At 41.9% G+C, this 8,718-nt stretch overlaps 1 long non-coding RNA gene across 1 annotated transcript; it reads left to right on the top strand.

Annotated features, from left to right (window-relative positions):
• The first annotated feature begins 1,899 nt into the window (after positions 1-1,899).
• LOC128194368 (uncharacterized) lies at positions 1,900-4,609 on the top strand. Its single transcript, XR_008245817.1, has 3 exons — positions 1,900-2,382; positions 2,488-2,592; positions 4,307-4,609. It is a non-coding gene; the product is annotated as an uncharacterized LOC128194368 (long non-coding RNA).
• Positions 4,610-8,718: the final 4,109 nt, after the last annotated feature.

Consider the following 8,718-nt stretch of genomic DNA (forward strand, 5'->3'; position numbering starts at 1 on the left):
TAATGTTTCTTACATATATGGTATGTGTAATTAAAACATGAAAAGGTTTATAAAAGTAACCAAAAGTTCATATCACTATGAAATTGATAAACTTAATTAACATATCACAAAATAACAAATAAGCCCTCTCAAGACTACTAAACACTTTTAGTATTTCAACATTTACTTAGAAAAATTACATCCAATTAGCCAAAATGTTTATGTAACATACTTAAAAAAAATGTATCATCTCTTTGTTATTGACCTCCGATATATTATCTCCTTCACTAGTTTGCTAAATAAAGGTTATATCTCTTCATTTCTTTTGCGTCTAGAATTGATAATACAAAAAGAACAGTTGTTTGGTTTTATAACAAGCATAAATAAATATTATAACAAATTCAATAATAATTTAAATATAAGAGAAGGTCCAATCTGATTGTAATCATACAATGGGTGTTGCTCCCTCCACCCCCACACGTCTCTTCCTCCACCTCCCCAATTTTCTAAAATGCCAATTATATCCTTCTAAAATGACAATTATGCCCAAGACTTATGATTATCACCAAATGCCTGCACCCTTCATTCAGGTTAGATTCTATTTAATATTTGGATAAATTCCTCCCTCGAGGAGAGAAAATAAGAAACTAAAATGATTAATTTTGACTTTAGATTAAACTAAACTAGGAAGACAGGTTCATAGAGAAGCTTATCCATTTAAGACTATTTTTGATTTTGCATGTTACTTACTCGATCCTGTTGCTTAAATTGGCTACTCGTTGTGTTTGAGTGCTTAGATTAAGATGCTGAAAATTCTCGCATTGTTGGGAAGTGGTGACAAGCAGGCTAGTGGACACATGTACACCGTGCTCGGTGATATAATTAGGAAGAGTGATTCCATGACCAACATAGGGAATGTTGTTCTCTATGAGTGTATATCCTCAAAACGGATGTCGACATCCGTTTCGCCTTAAACGGATGTTGACATCCGTTTCGCCTTAAACGGATGTTGACATCCGTTTCGTCTTAAACGGATGTTGACATCCGTTGAAGGATGTCATCTGTCCAGAGGCAGTGTTCCTTTTACATTTGGTTTTTATTTTACTACGTTTTGCGGCTCTATAGGCTTGGATATTAAAAGGATTATTGGAAGTATGGGAAGGGTTTATGGTTTAGGATTATTGGAAGGATTATGACTACGTTCCTGGAGAGGAATCACGACAAGGACACTACACCACAAACGCACTGCACCACGTACTGCACCGAGAACAAGAGGAAGATTGCTTGATAATTCTTTTCACGATCACCAAGCTTTGCAGAAAAATATTTTACTCATACAAGGAACTACGTAGGTTATCAGTGAAATATGTTATAAATGAATAAAATTAAAAAACAATAATTTTAAAAATAAAATTTTATTTGAGGGACAAAATAGTAAAGGAAATGTGGAGAAAGGGGCAAAATAGTAAAGGGGAGGTGGAGGAAGAGATGTGTGGGGGTGGAGGGAGCAACACCCTCATACAATCAATCACGATTACAAAAGAGAGGTTTGCAGGGTTTGCACATTTGTGGGGAATAAACGATTAAATAGGGAATTTCTTCTTTCACCCCCATAGCCTTAGTGTCTTAGGCCAGGCAAAAAAAAAACCTATTTTTATCTGGGCAAATGTTTTTAAAGCTTAGCCTATTTTTGTTGATATCAAAAATATTAAATTTTTTTATTCTTGATCTGTATGTATTTTTGGTGAATACTTACATGTCCTCCAATATAGGAGGTTGAATAAGCATAGGTTCCCCCAATTTGCATTTGTGACGTGGCATTTTAAGTATTTCAATCACGACAATGACTTTAAAATCTGTAGTTAACATTGTTAAGTACAAAAATTGTTTACTCTGATAAATATGTTGTGAAACCCTGAATAATTAGTAGTAATAATTCTCTGACACATCACCACTAATACACACACCACGTCACTGCTACGGGTAATTAAAAACCCACTTCCAACTCTGATTTTCACCTCTGCCGTGCATGGAAAGCTGAGCCACAATCATTTCTCTGCAACATTAAAAACGCACCACTCTTTGCATGCAAGCACGCCACGTGTTGCGGTAGAGGCTTCTAAATCAGTGATGGGTGTGCAGGTGTCAGCCTGGGACACGTTCGTTCAAACGAACGGGAGTTTAACAAAACCAGATTTTTCTGAAAACTCTCTCACCTGCATCACTCATCTTCTTCCTCACGAAACACACCCATTCATCTTCTCCAACTTCTCTCTTAAACCAGTAAACTTCTCTCTACTGTAACCTCTCATTTTTCTTCTCCAAATCCCATTTCAGAACCATAGGAACGTTTCCAGAGACGCGGACGTTAGTTTGGACCGAACAGAATTTGATTCTAAGCTGGTAAGTTCCTTCCTCTAGTAGGTTGTCCATTAGGGCTTCATTCTAAACCAAGTCTTCAGTTCATGCATGGACTGTTTCTGAGAAAACTCTGATTTTGGTGTTTAGATAAAGGGTTAGATTTAGTAGAAGGAACTTAAGTGGCTGTTGCGTATAGAAGAGCTGTGGTTGAACGTGTGGAAGTCATATTTTAGGGCGTACACTGCTATCCAGGTAAGGGAAGCTTATATGTTTAATTTATACTGTATGTTATATGATCTGATGTGCATGTATGAATTGTATGATGTTTGAGCGGTATGGACGACTACTGTTATGGAAAATGATTTCTGATCTTTGCTTGATCTGCATGTTGGTTTGATACGTATGAAAAATGGATATTATGGTGTATGAAGTAAATCTGTACGTTGATGTTGAATATGAAGTTACTGGAATGAATGTTATAAAGTTTATAAATTGAAAATCATATGAATTATACAGTATAAGTTTAAATGTTGAAATCTGGAAATCTGTTAAGGTTGAAAAACCTGAAACTTAAATCAATTCCGATGATCAATGACGCTCGTCACTGTACGGTCTTAAACCGTTCGGTTTCCTTACAATAACTTAGAATGGAAATTCTTTCATTTGGAAAGGACTCTGCCCGAGAACGAGCGTCCCATTTGGATGTCTGAGCGTTCTGTTTTTTTTGCTCAGCAGTTTTTAAATATTTAAAACTTTATGAATACGTAACGTTCGGTCTTAAACCGAACGTTCGTCCTTAAACAGCGTTCGGCCTTATGTCGAACGTTCATTCCATATAGCGCTCGGTCTCATACCGAAGCGGTCGTCCTAATTAGCGCTCGGTCTTACACCGAAGCGTACGTTCTAAATAGCGCTCGGTCTCATACCGAAGCGTTCGTCCTAATTAGCGCTCGGTCTTACACCGAAGCGTACGTTCTAAATAGCGCTCGGTCTTTAACCGAAGCGTTCGTCCTTAATAGCGTTCGGCCTCATGTCGAACGTTCGTCCTAAATAGCGTTCGGCCTCATGTCGAACGTTCGTCCTTATTCTAAATTCCTTAACGAACGTAAATAGCGTTCGTCCAAATATTCAATATTCATTCTCTTACGTTCGTTCAAATACTGGCATCAGTTCAGTATATACCAAATTATACAAAGAAAATTTCTAAGTCTTATTGAGTATTCTTCTTATATTAAATCTGGTCCAAGGTATTTATTTTGAAATCTTCTAAGTACCAATACACTTCAAATTGAGGCAGTGCATTTAACTGGTCAAACAGAGAGTCACGTCTGTCCATCCAGTATTATATTTGAACGTTCGTCCTACTTCTTCAAAGGGCTGAACGTTCGTTCTTTTGTACTCTTAAAGTTAAAGATGAGATTGATTATAAATTATGACAAATTACAGTGTGAACGTTATATCAAGTGATTTTATGATTATGGAATTTGAACGAGCGTTCCAAGGAGGAACGTCTCAGATGTATTAAATACTAAATTTGGTAAAGTATGAACATGGATAAGTTAGGCCAGGCTTGGTCCATCCTGATATTCCGTGATACTCATCTTCACGTAGAAGGGGGTAGTCATGTGTGGGAATGGCAGGAGGTTCTTCGTTCATCGCTTAGATATGGGCGAGGGATTAACCTCGAGTGGTAGCTGATTAGGTATATCCCGGCTAGTACACCACTCGGGTGCAAGGACGCTTGTAACTACATGGTTCATACAGTCCGGACGGTCTGTCTTATATACTTATTTCTATGAGTATTATTTGATAAGTTACATGTTGCATGTGTGAATTGAAATATAAATGTATGTGTTAATTGTATAAATTAAATATTATAAGCTTACCCTTGCATTTCCATTGTGTTGTCCACTGTCCATGTACGTTCGTCTTGTCTTGCAATGATCATCCGTGTGGATGTGAGCAGACGGTGGTGCATCTCTTGAAGAAATGCTGGAAGAAGAAAATTTGGAAGATGCAAATCTGGTCGACATTGAAGTGAAGGCCGAGCCTTAGAGCGCTCGTAGATGTTAGGCTGTAAATGTTAGCTCGTTTTGGACGTTCGGTTAGTCCTTTTGTAAAACCGTTCGTTCCGCTTTATTCCCTGTTACTTTGATACGCTCGTTATTTTGTAATGACGCCGTTCGGCTTCGAACCTTTGAGTGCTGTTAATATTAAAGACTGTTTATTTTACTGTTAATTGTAATTAATCCTGATTCATGGTAATTACTGTATTTGGGATGTTACATTAGTGGTATCAGAGCAGTTTTGTTCTTTTAAAAGGACACTGTAGGGTTATGAGTGCATTGTGTTTGTGCTGTGTGATTATTGTATGTTTAATGAGTTAATATTGTTTTAACTCTTGGACATAACTAACGCTCGTTTTTCTCTGTATCCAGAGAACAAATGGCACCTAGATTGCCTCCCCCTCCTCAACCGAATGAACCTGATGCTTCCAACAACTCCAGATTGTTGGAGAGCGTCATTGAGAGACTCCAACAGCAAAATACCACTCTCATGGAACAAAACGCTACCCTGATGCAGCAAAACCAAGCTGCTATGCAGAGTCTGGAGGCCTCTCGTGCGAATTCTGAAACCACGCAGAGGCAGTTGATGGAGATACTTGCAACAACCAGAGGTACGCCTGGAGCATCCTCTTCAAACGCTGCTCAACCGACTGCAGAGTGGAGTTTGGAGAGCTTCCTGCAGCACCACCCAACTAAGTTCAGTGGGAAGTGCCTCCCGGATGAGGCGGACCAGTGGCTAAGGGACATGGAGAAGATCTTCAATGCCAAGAGATGCCCGGACGAGAACCGCTTGGCGTACACTGAATACTTGCTGTCTGGAGAAGCGAGTCACTGGTGGGCGAGCGCAAGGGCTATTCTGGCCGACGCTCGACAACCGATCACTTGGGAAGTGTTCAGAAACAAATTTTATGAAGAATACTTCCCTGACAGCGTCCGTTTTGCAAAGGAAGTCGAATTTCTGCAGCTCGTCCAAGGCAGTATGTCAGTTTCAGAGTACACCAACAAATTCAAACACCTTGTGCGATTCAATACTATGGCCACCAGTGGAGAGTGGCAATGTAGGAAGTTTGAGAACGGCTTAAGGAGTGACTTGAAAGTTATGATTTCAAGCTTGTGCATAAGGACGTTTCCTGCCATGGTTGAGAGGGCCAAGGTGTTGGAGAAGAACATGGCGGAAGCTGAACGACACAAGAAACAACAACAAGTGAGTAGGGGACCGGTAGTGTCCAGGGGAGGTATGGTTCAGAGGAGGACTCCTTACGCTCGTCCTAGTCAACCATCTCATGCAAGTGGATCACAAGCGATCGTTCCTGTCGGGCAGTCTGGACAAGGGAACGTTACTTGTTACCAGTGTGGAGGGCCACATTATAGGAATGCATGCCCTCAACTAGCTGGAGGAAAGCACTGCAGATTGTGTGGAAGGAACGGACACTCTGATAGCGAGTGCAACATGAGCGGTCGTGCAGTGACGAGACCACCAAATACTGGAAGAAATCATCCGAGAGGTGGACGGGCACAAGCAGTAGGGCGAGTGTATGCTATTACTGGTGCAGAGGCAGCTAGCTCAGGTACACTCATCATCAGTACATGTTTAGTGTATGGTAGATCTTGTTGCGTACTGTTTGATTCGGGAGCAACACATTCCTTCATCTCGAAGGCGTGCGTTGGCAAACTGGGATTAAAGTTGAGTGAAATGCAGTTTGATCTGGTGGTGTCAACCCCAGCGGCTGGAGAAATCAGGACGTCCACTATGTGCGTCCGGTGTCCTATAGAAGTGGAAGGCCGTAAGTATAAAGTTAATCTCATCTGCCTACCTCTTCAAGGTTTGGAGGTGATTCTAGGAATGGATTGGTTGGCTACCAATCACATCCTCATAGACTGTGGGAAGAAAGAGTTGGTGTTTCCGGATGAAGAGAGTGAAGAATTGAATGTAACGCTTGGTCAGTTAAAGGAGGATATAATGGAAGGTGCAAGCTGCTTCTTGGTCATGACGCATGAAAATCAAGAGCTTGGAGAATTGAGGCGTGAACGAACGTCCGTTGTTGGCAGTAAAGAGCGAACGTCTATTTTGGAGGAGTTTCAGGACGTTTTTCCAGAAGAAATACCAGGGTTGCCTCCTGTTCGGGAAGTTGAATTCACCATTGATTTGGTGACCACGGCAGCCCCTGTATCTGTTCAGCCATACCGTATGGCGCCTGCAGAGTTGGTTGAACTCAAGAAGCAGATTGAAGAACTTATGGATAAACAATTCATAAGGCCGAGCGTGTCACCATGGGGAGCGCCTGTGCTCTTGGTGAAAAAGAAGGATGGCAGCTCTCGTTTGTGCATAGATTACAGACAATTGAACAAGCTGACCATCAAGAACAAATACCCGTTGCCAAGGATTGATGACTTGTTGGACCAACTGCATGGGGCAACGGTGTTCTCTAAGATAGACTTGCGTTCGGGATATCATCAAATTAGGGTGAAAGAGGACGACATTCAGAAGACAGCGTTCAGGTCTCGTTATGGACACTACGAGTATGTAGTGATGCCATTTGGAGTGACGAACGCTCATGCAGTGTTCATGGATTATATGAACCGCATCTTCCGGCCATACCTGGACAAGTTTGTGGTCGTTTTTATAGATGATATTCTCATCTACTCTAGGACGCAAGCTGAACATGAAGAACACTTGAGGGCAGTGCTGAGCGTGTTTAGGGAAAAAGAGTTGTATGCCAAACTGTCCAAGTGTGAATTCTGGATGAAGGAGGTGCAATTTCTGGGTCATATTGTGTCCGCTGGAGGGATCTCGGTAGATCCAGCAAAGGTACGTGCGGTTATGGAATGGGAACGTCCACGTTCGGTCACGGAGGTAAGAAGCTTTGTTGGTCTTGCGGGCTACTATAGGCGTTTCATTGAAGGATTTTCTAAGATAGTAGCACCACTGACTCAGCTCACCAGGAAAGATCAACCGTTCGCGTGGACCGACTTGTGTGAGGAACGTTTTCAGGAGCTGAAAGTGAAACTGACGAGTGCTCCAGTTTTAATCATTCCAGACACGTCCAAGCCCTTTGAAGTGTACTGCGACACGTCTCATCAAGGATTGGGCTGTGTGCTGATGCAAGAGAGACGAGCGGTAGCGTACGCGTCTCGTCAGTTGAAGGTTCATGAACGCAACTATCCAACGCATGACTTGGAATTGGCAGCGGTTGTTTTTGCACTAAAGATTTGGAGGCATTATCTATACGGATCAACATTTCAAGTCTTCAGTGACCACAAGAGCCTCAAGTATTTATTTGATCAGAAGGAGTTGAACATGAGGCAGAGACGTTGGTTAGAGTTCTTAAAAGACTACGAGTTTGAGTTGCTCTATCATCCTGGGAAGGCCAATGTAGTGGCGGACGCTCTAAGCAGGAAGTCAGTGCATGTCTCGTTAATGATGGTGAAGGAACTGCACTTAGTGGAGAGTTTCAGGGATCTAAGGTTACAGTTTGAGTTAGAACCGAACAGCATCAAGTGCTGTAACCTTAGAATATCAAGCGCTGTATTTGACCGAATCTGGATGAAACAACGAGAGGATGAAGAGCTAGTGAAGATTTTAAGCGCGCTCGGTACGGATCAGGCCAAGCATTTCAACGCTGGAACGGACGGCATGTTACGTTACATGGGTCGGACGTGCATTCCTAATGATGGCGAGCTGAAGAGGATTATCTTGGAGGAAGGACATCATAGTCGTCTTAACATACACCCTGGCATGACTAAGATGTATCAAGACCTCCGGAAATCATTTTGGTGGCCTGGAATGAAGAGTGATATCGCTCGCTTTGTGGCATCTTGCTTGACCTGTCAACGTGCAAAGGCTGAACAACAAAGACCAGGTGGATTACTTCAACCATTGGAGATTCCAGAATGGAAGTGGGACAGCATTTCCATGGACTTTGTGACTCATCTACCACGAACGGTTAGGCATCATGACTCAATCTGGGTAATCGTGGATAGACTAACGAAGAACGCCCACTTCCTGCCCGTGAACTTGAAGATGTCAATGACAAATTTGGCTAAGTTATATATCAAGGAGATCGTTCGTCTTCATGGAGTGCCTTCAAGCATCATTTCTGACCGAGACACGAGATTCACATCTCGGTTTTGGCAATCATTACAAGGTGAATTAGGAAGCAGACTGCAGATGAGTTCAGCATATCATCCACAAACGGACGGCCAGTCTGAACGTACTATCCAGACGTTGGAAGATTTACTGAGGACGTGCGTCCTAGACCACTTAGGCGCATGGGATGAAGTCTTGCCACTGGTAGAATTCACGTACAACAAT

The sequence above is a fragment of the Vigna angularis genome, chromosome 1 (assembly GCF_016808095.1).
Source record: "Vigna angularis cultivar LongXiaoDou No.4 chromosome 1, ASM1680809v1, whole genome shotgun sequence".
In the NCBI taxonomy this organism is placed as follows: domain Eukaryota; kingdom Viridiplantae; phylum Streptophyta; class Magnoliopsida; order Fabales; family Fabaceae; genus Vigna; species Vigna angularis.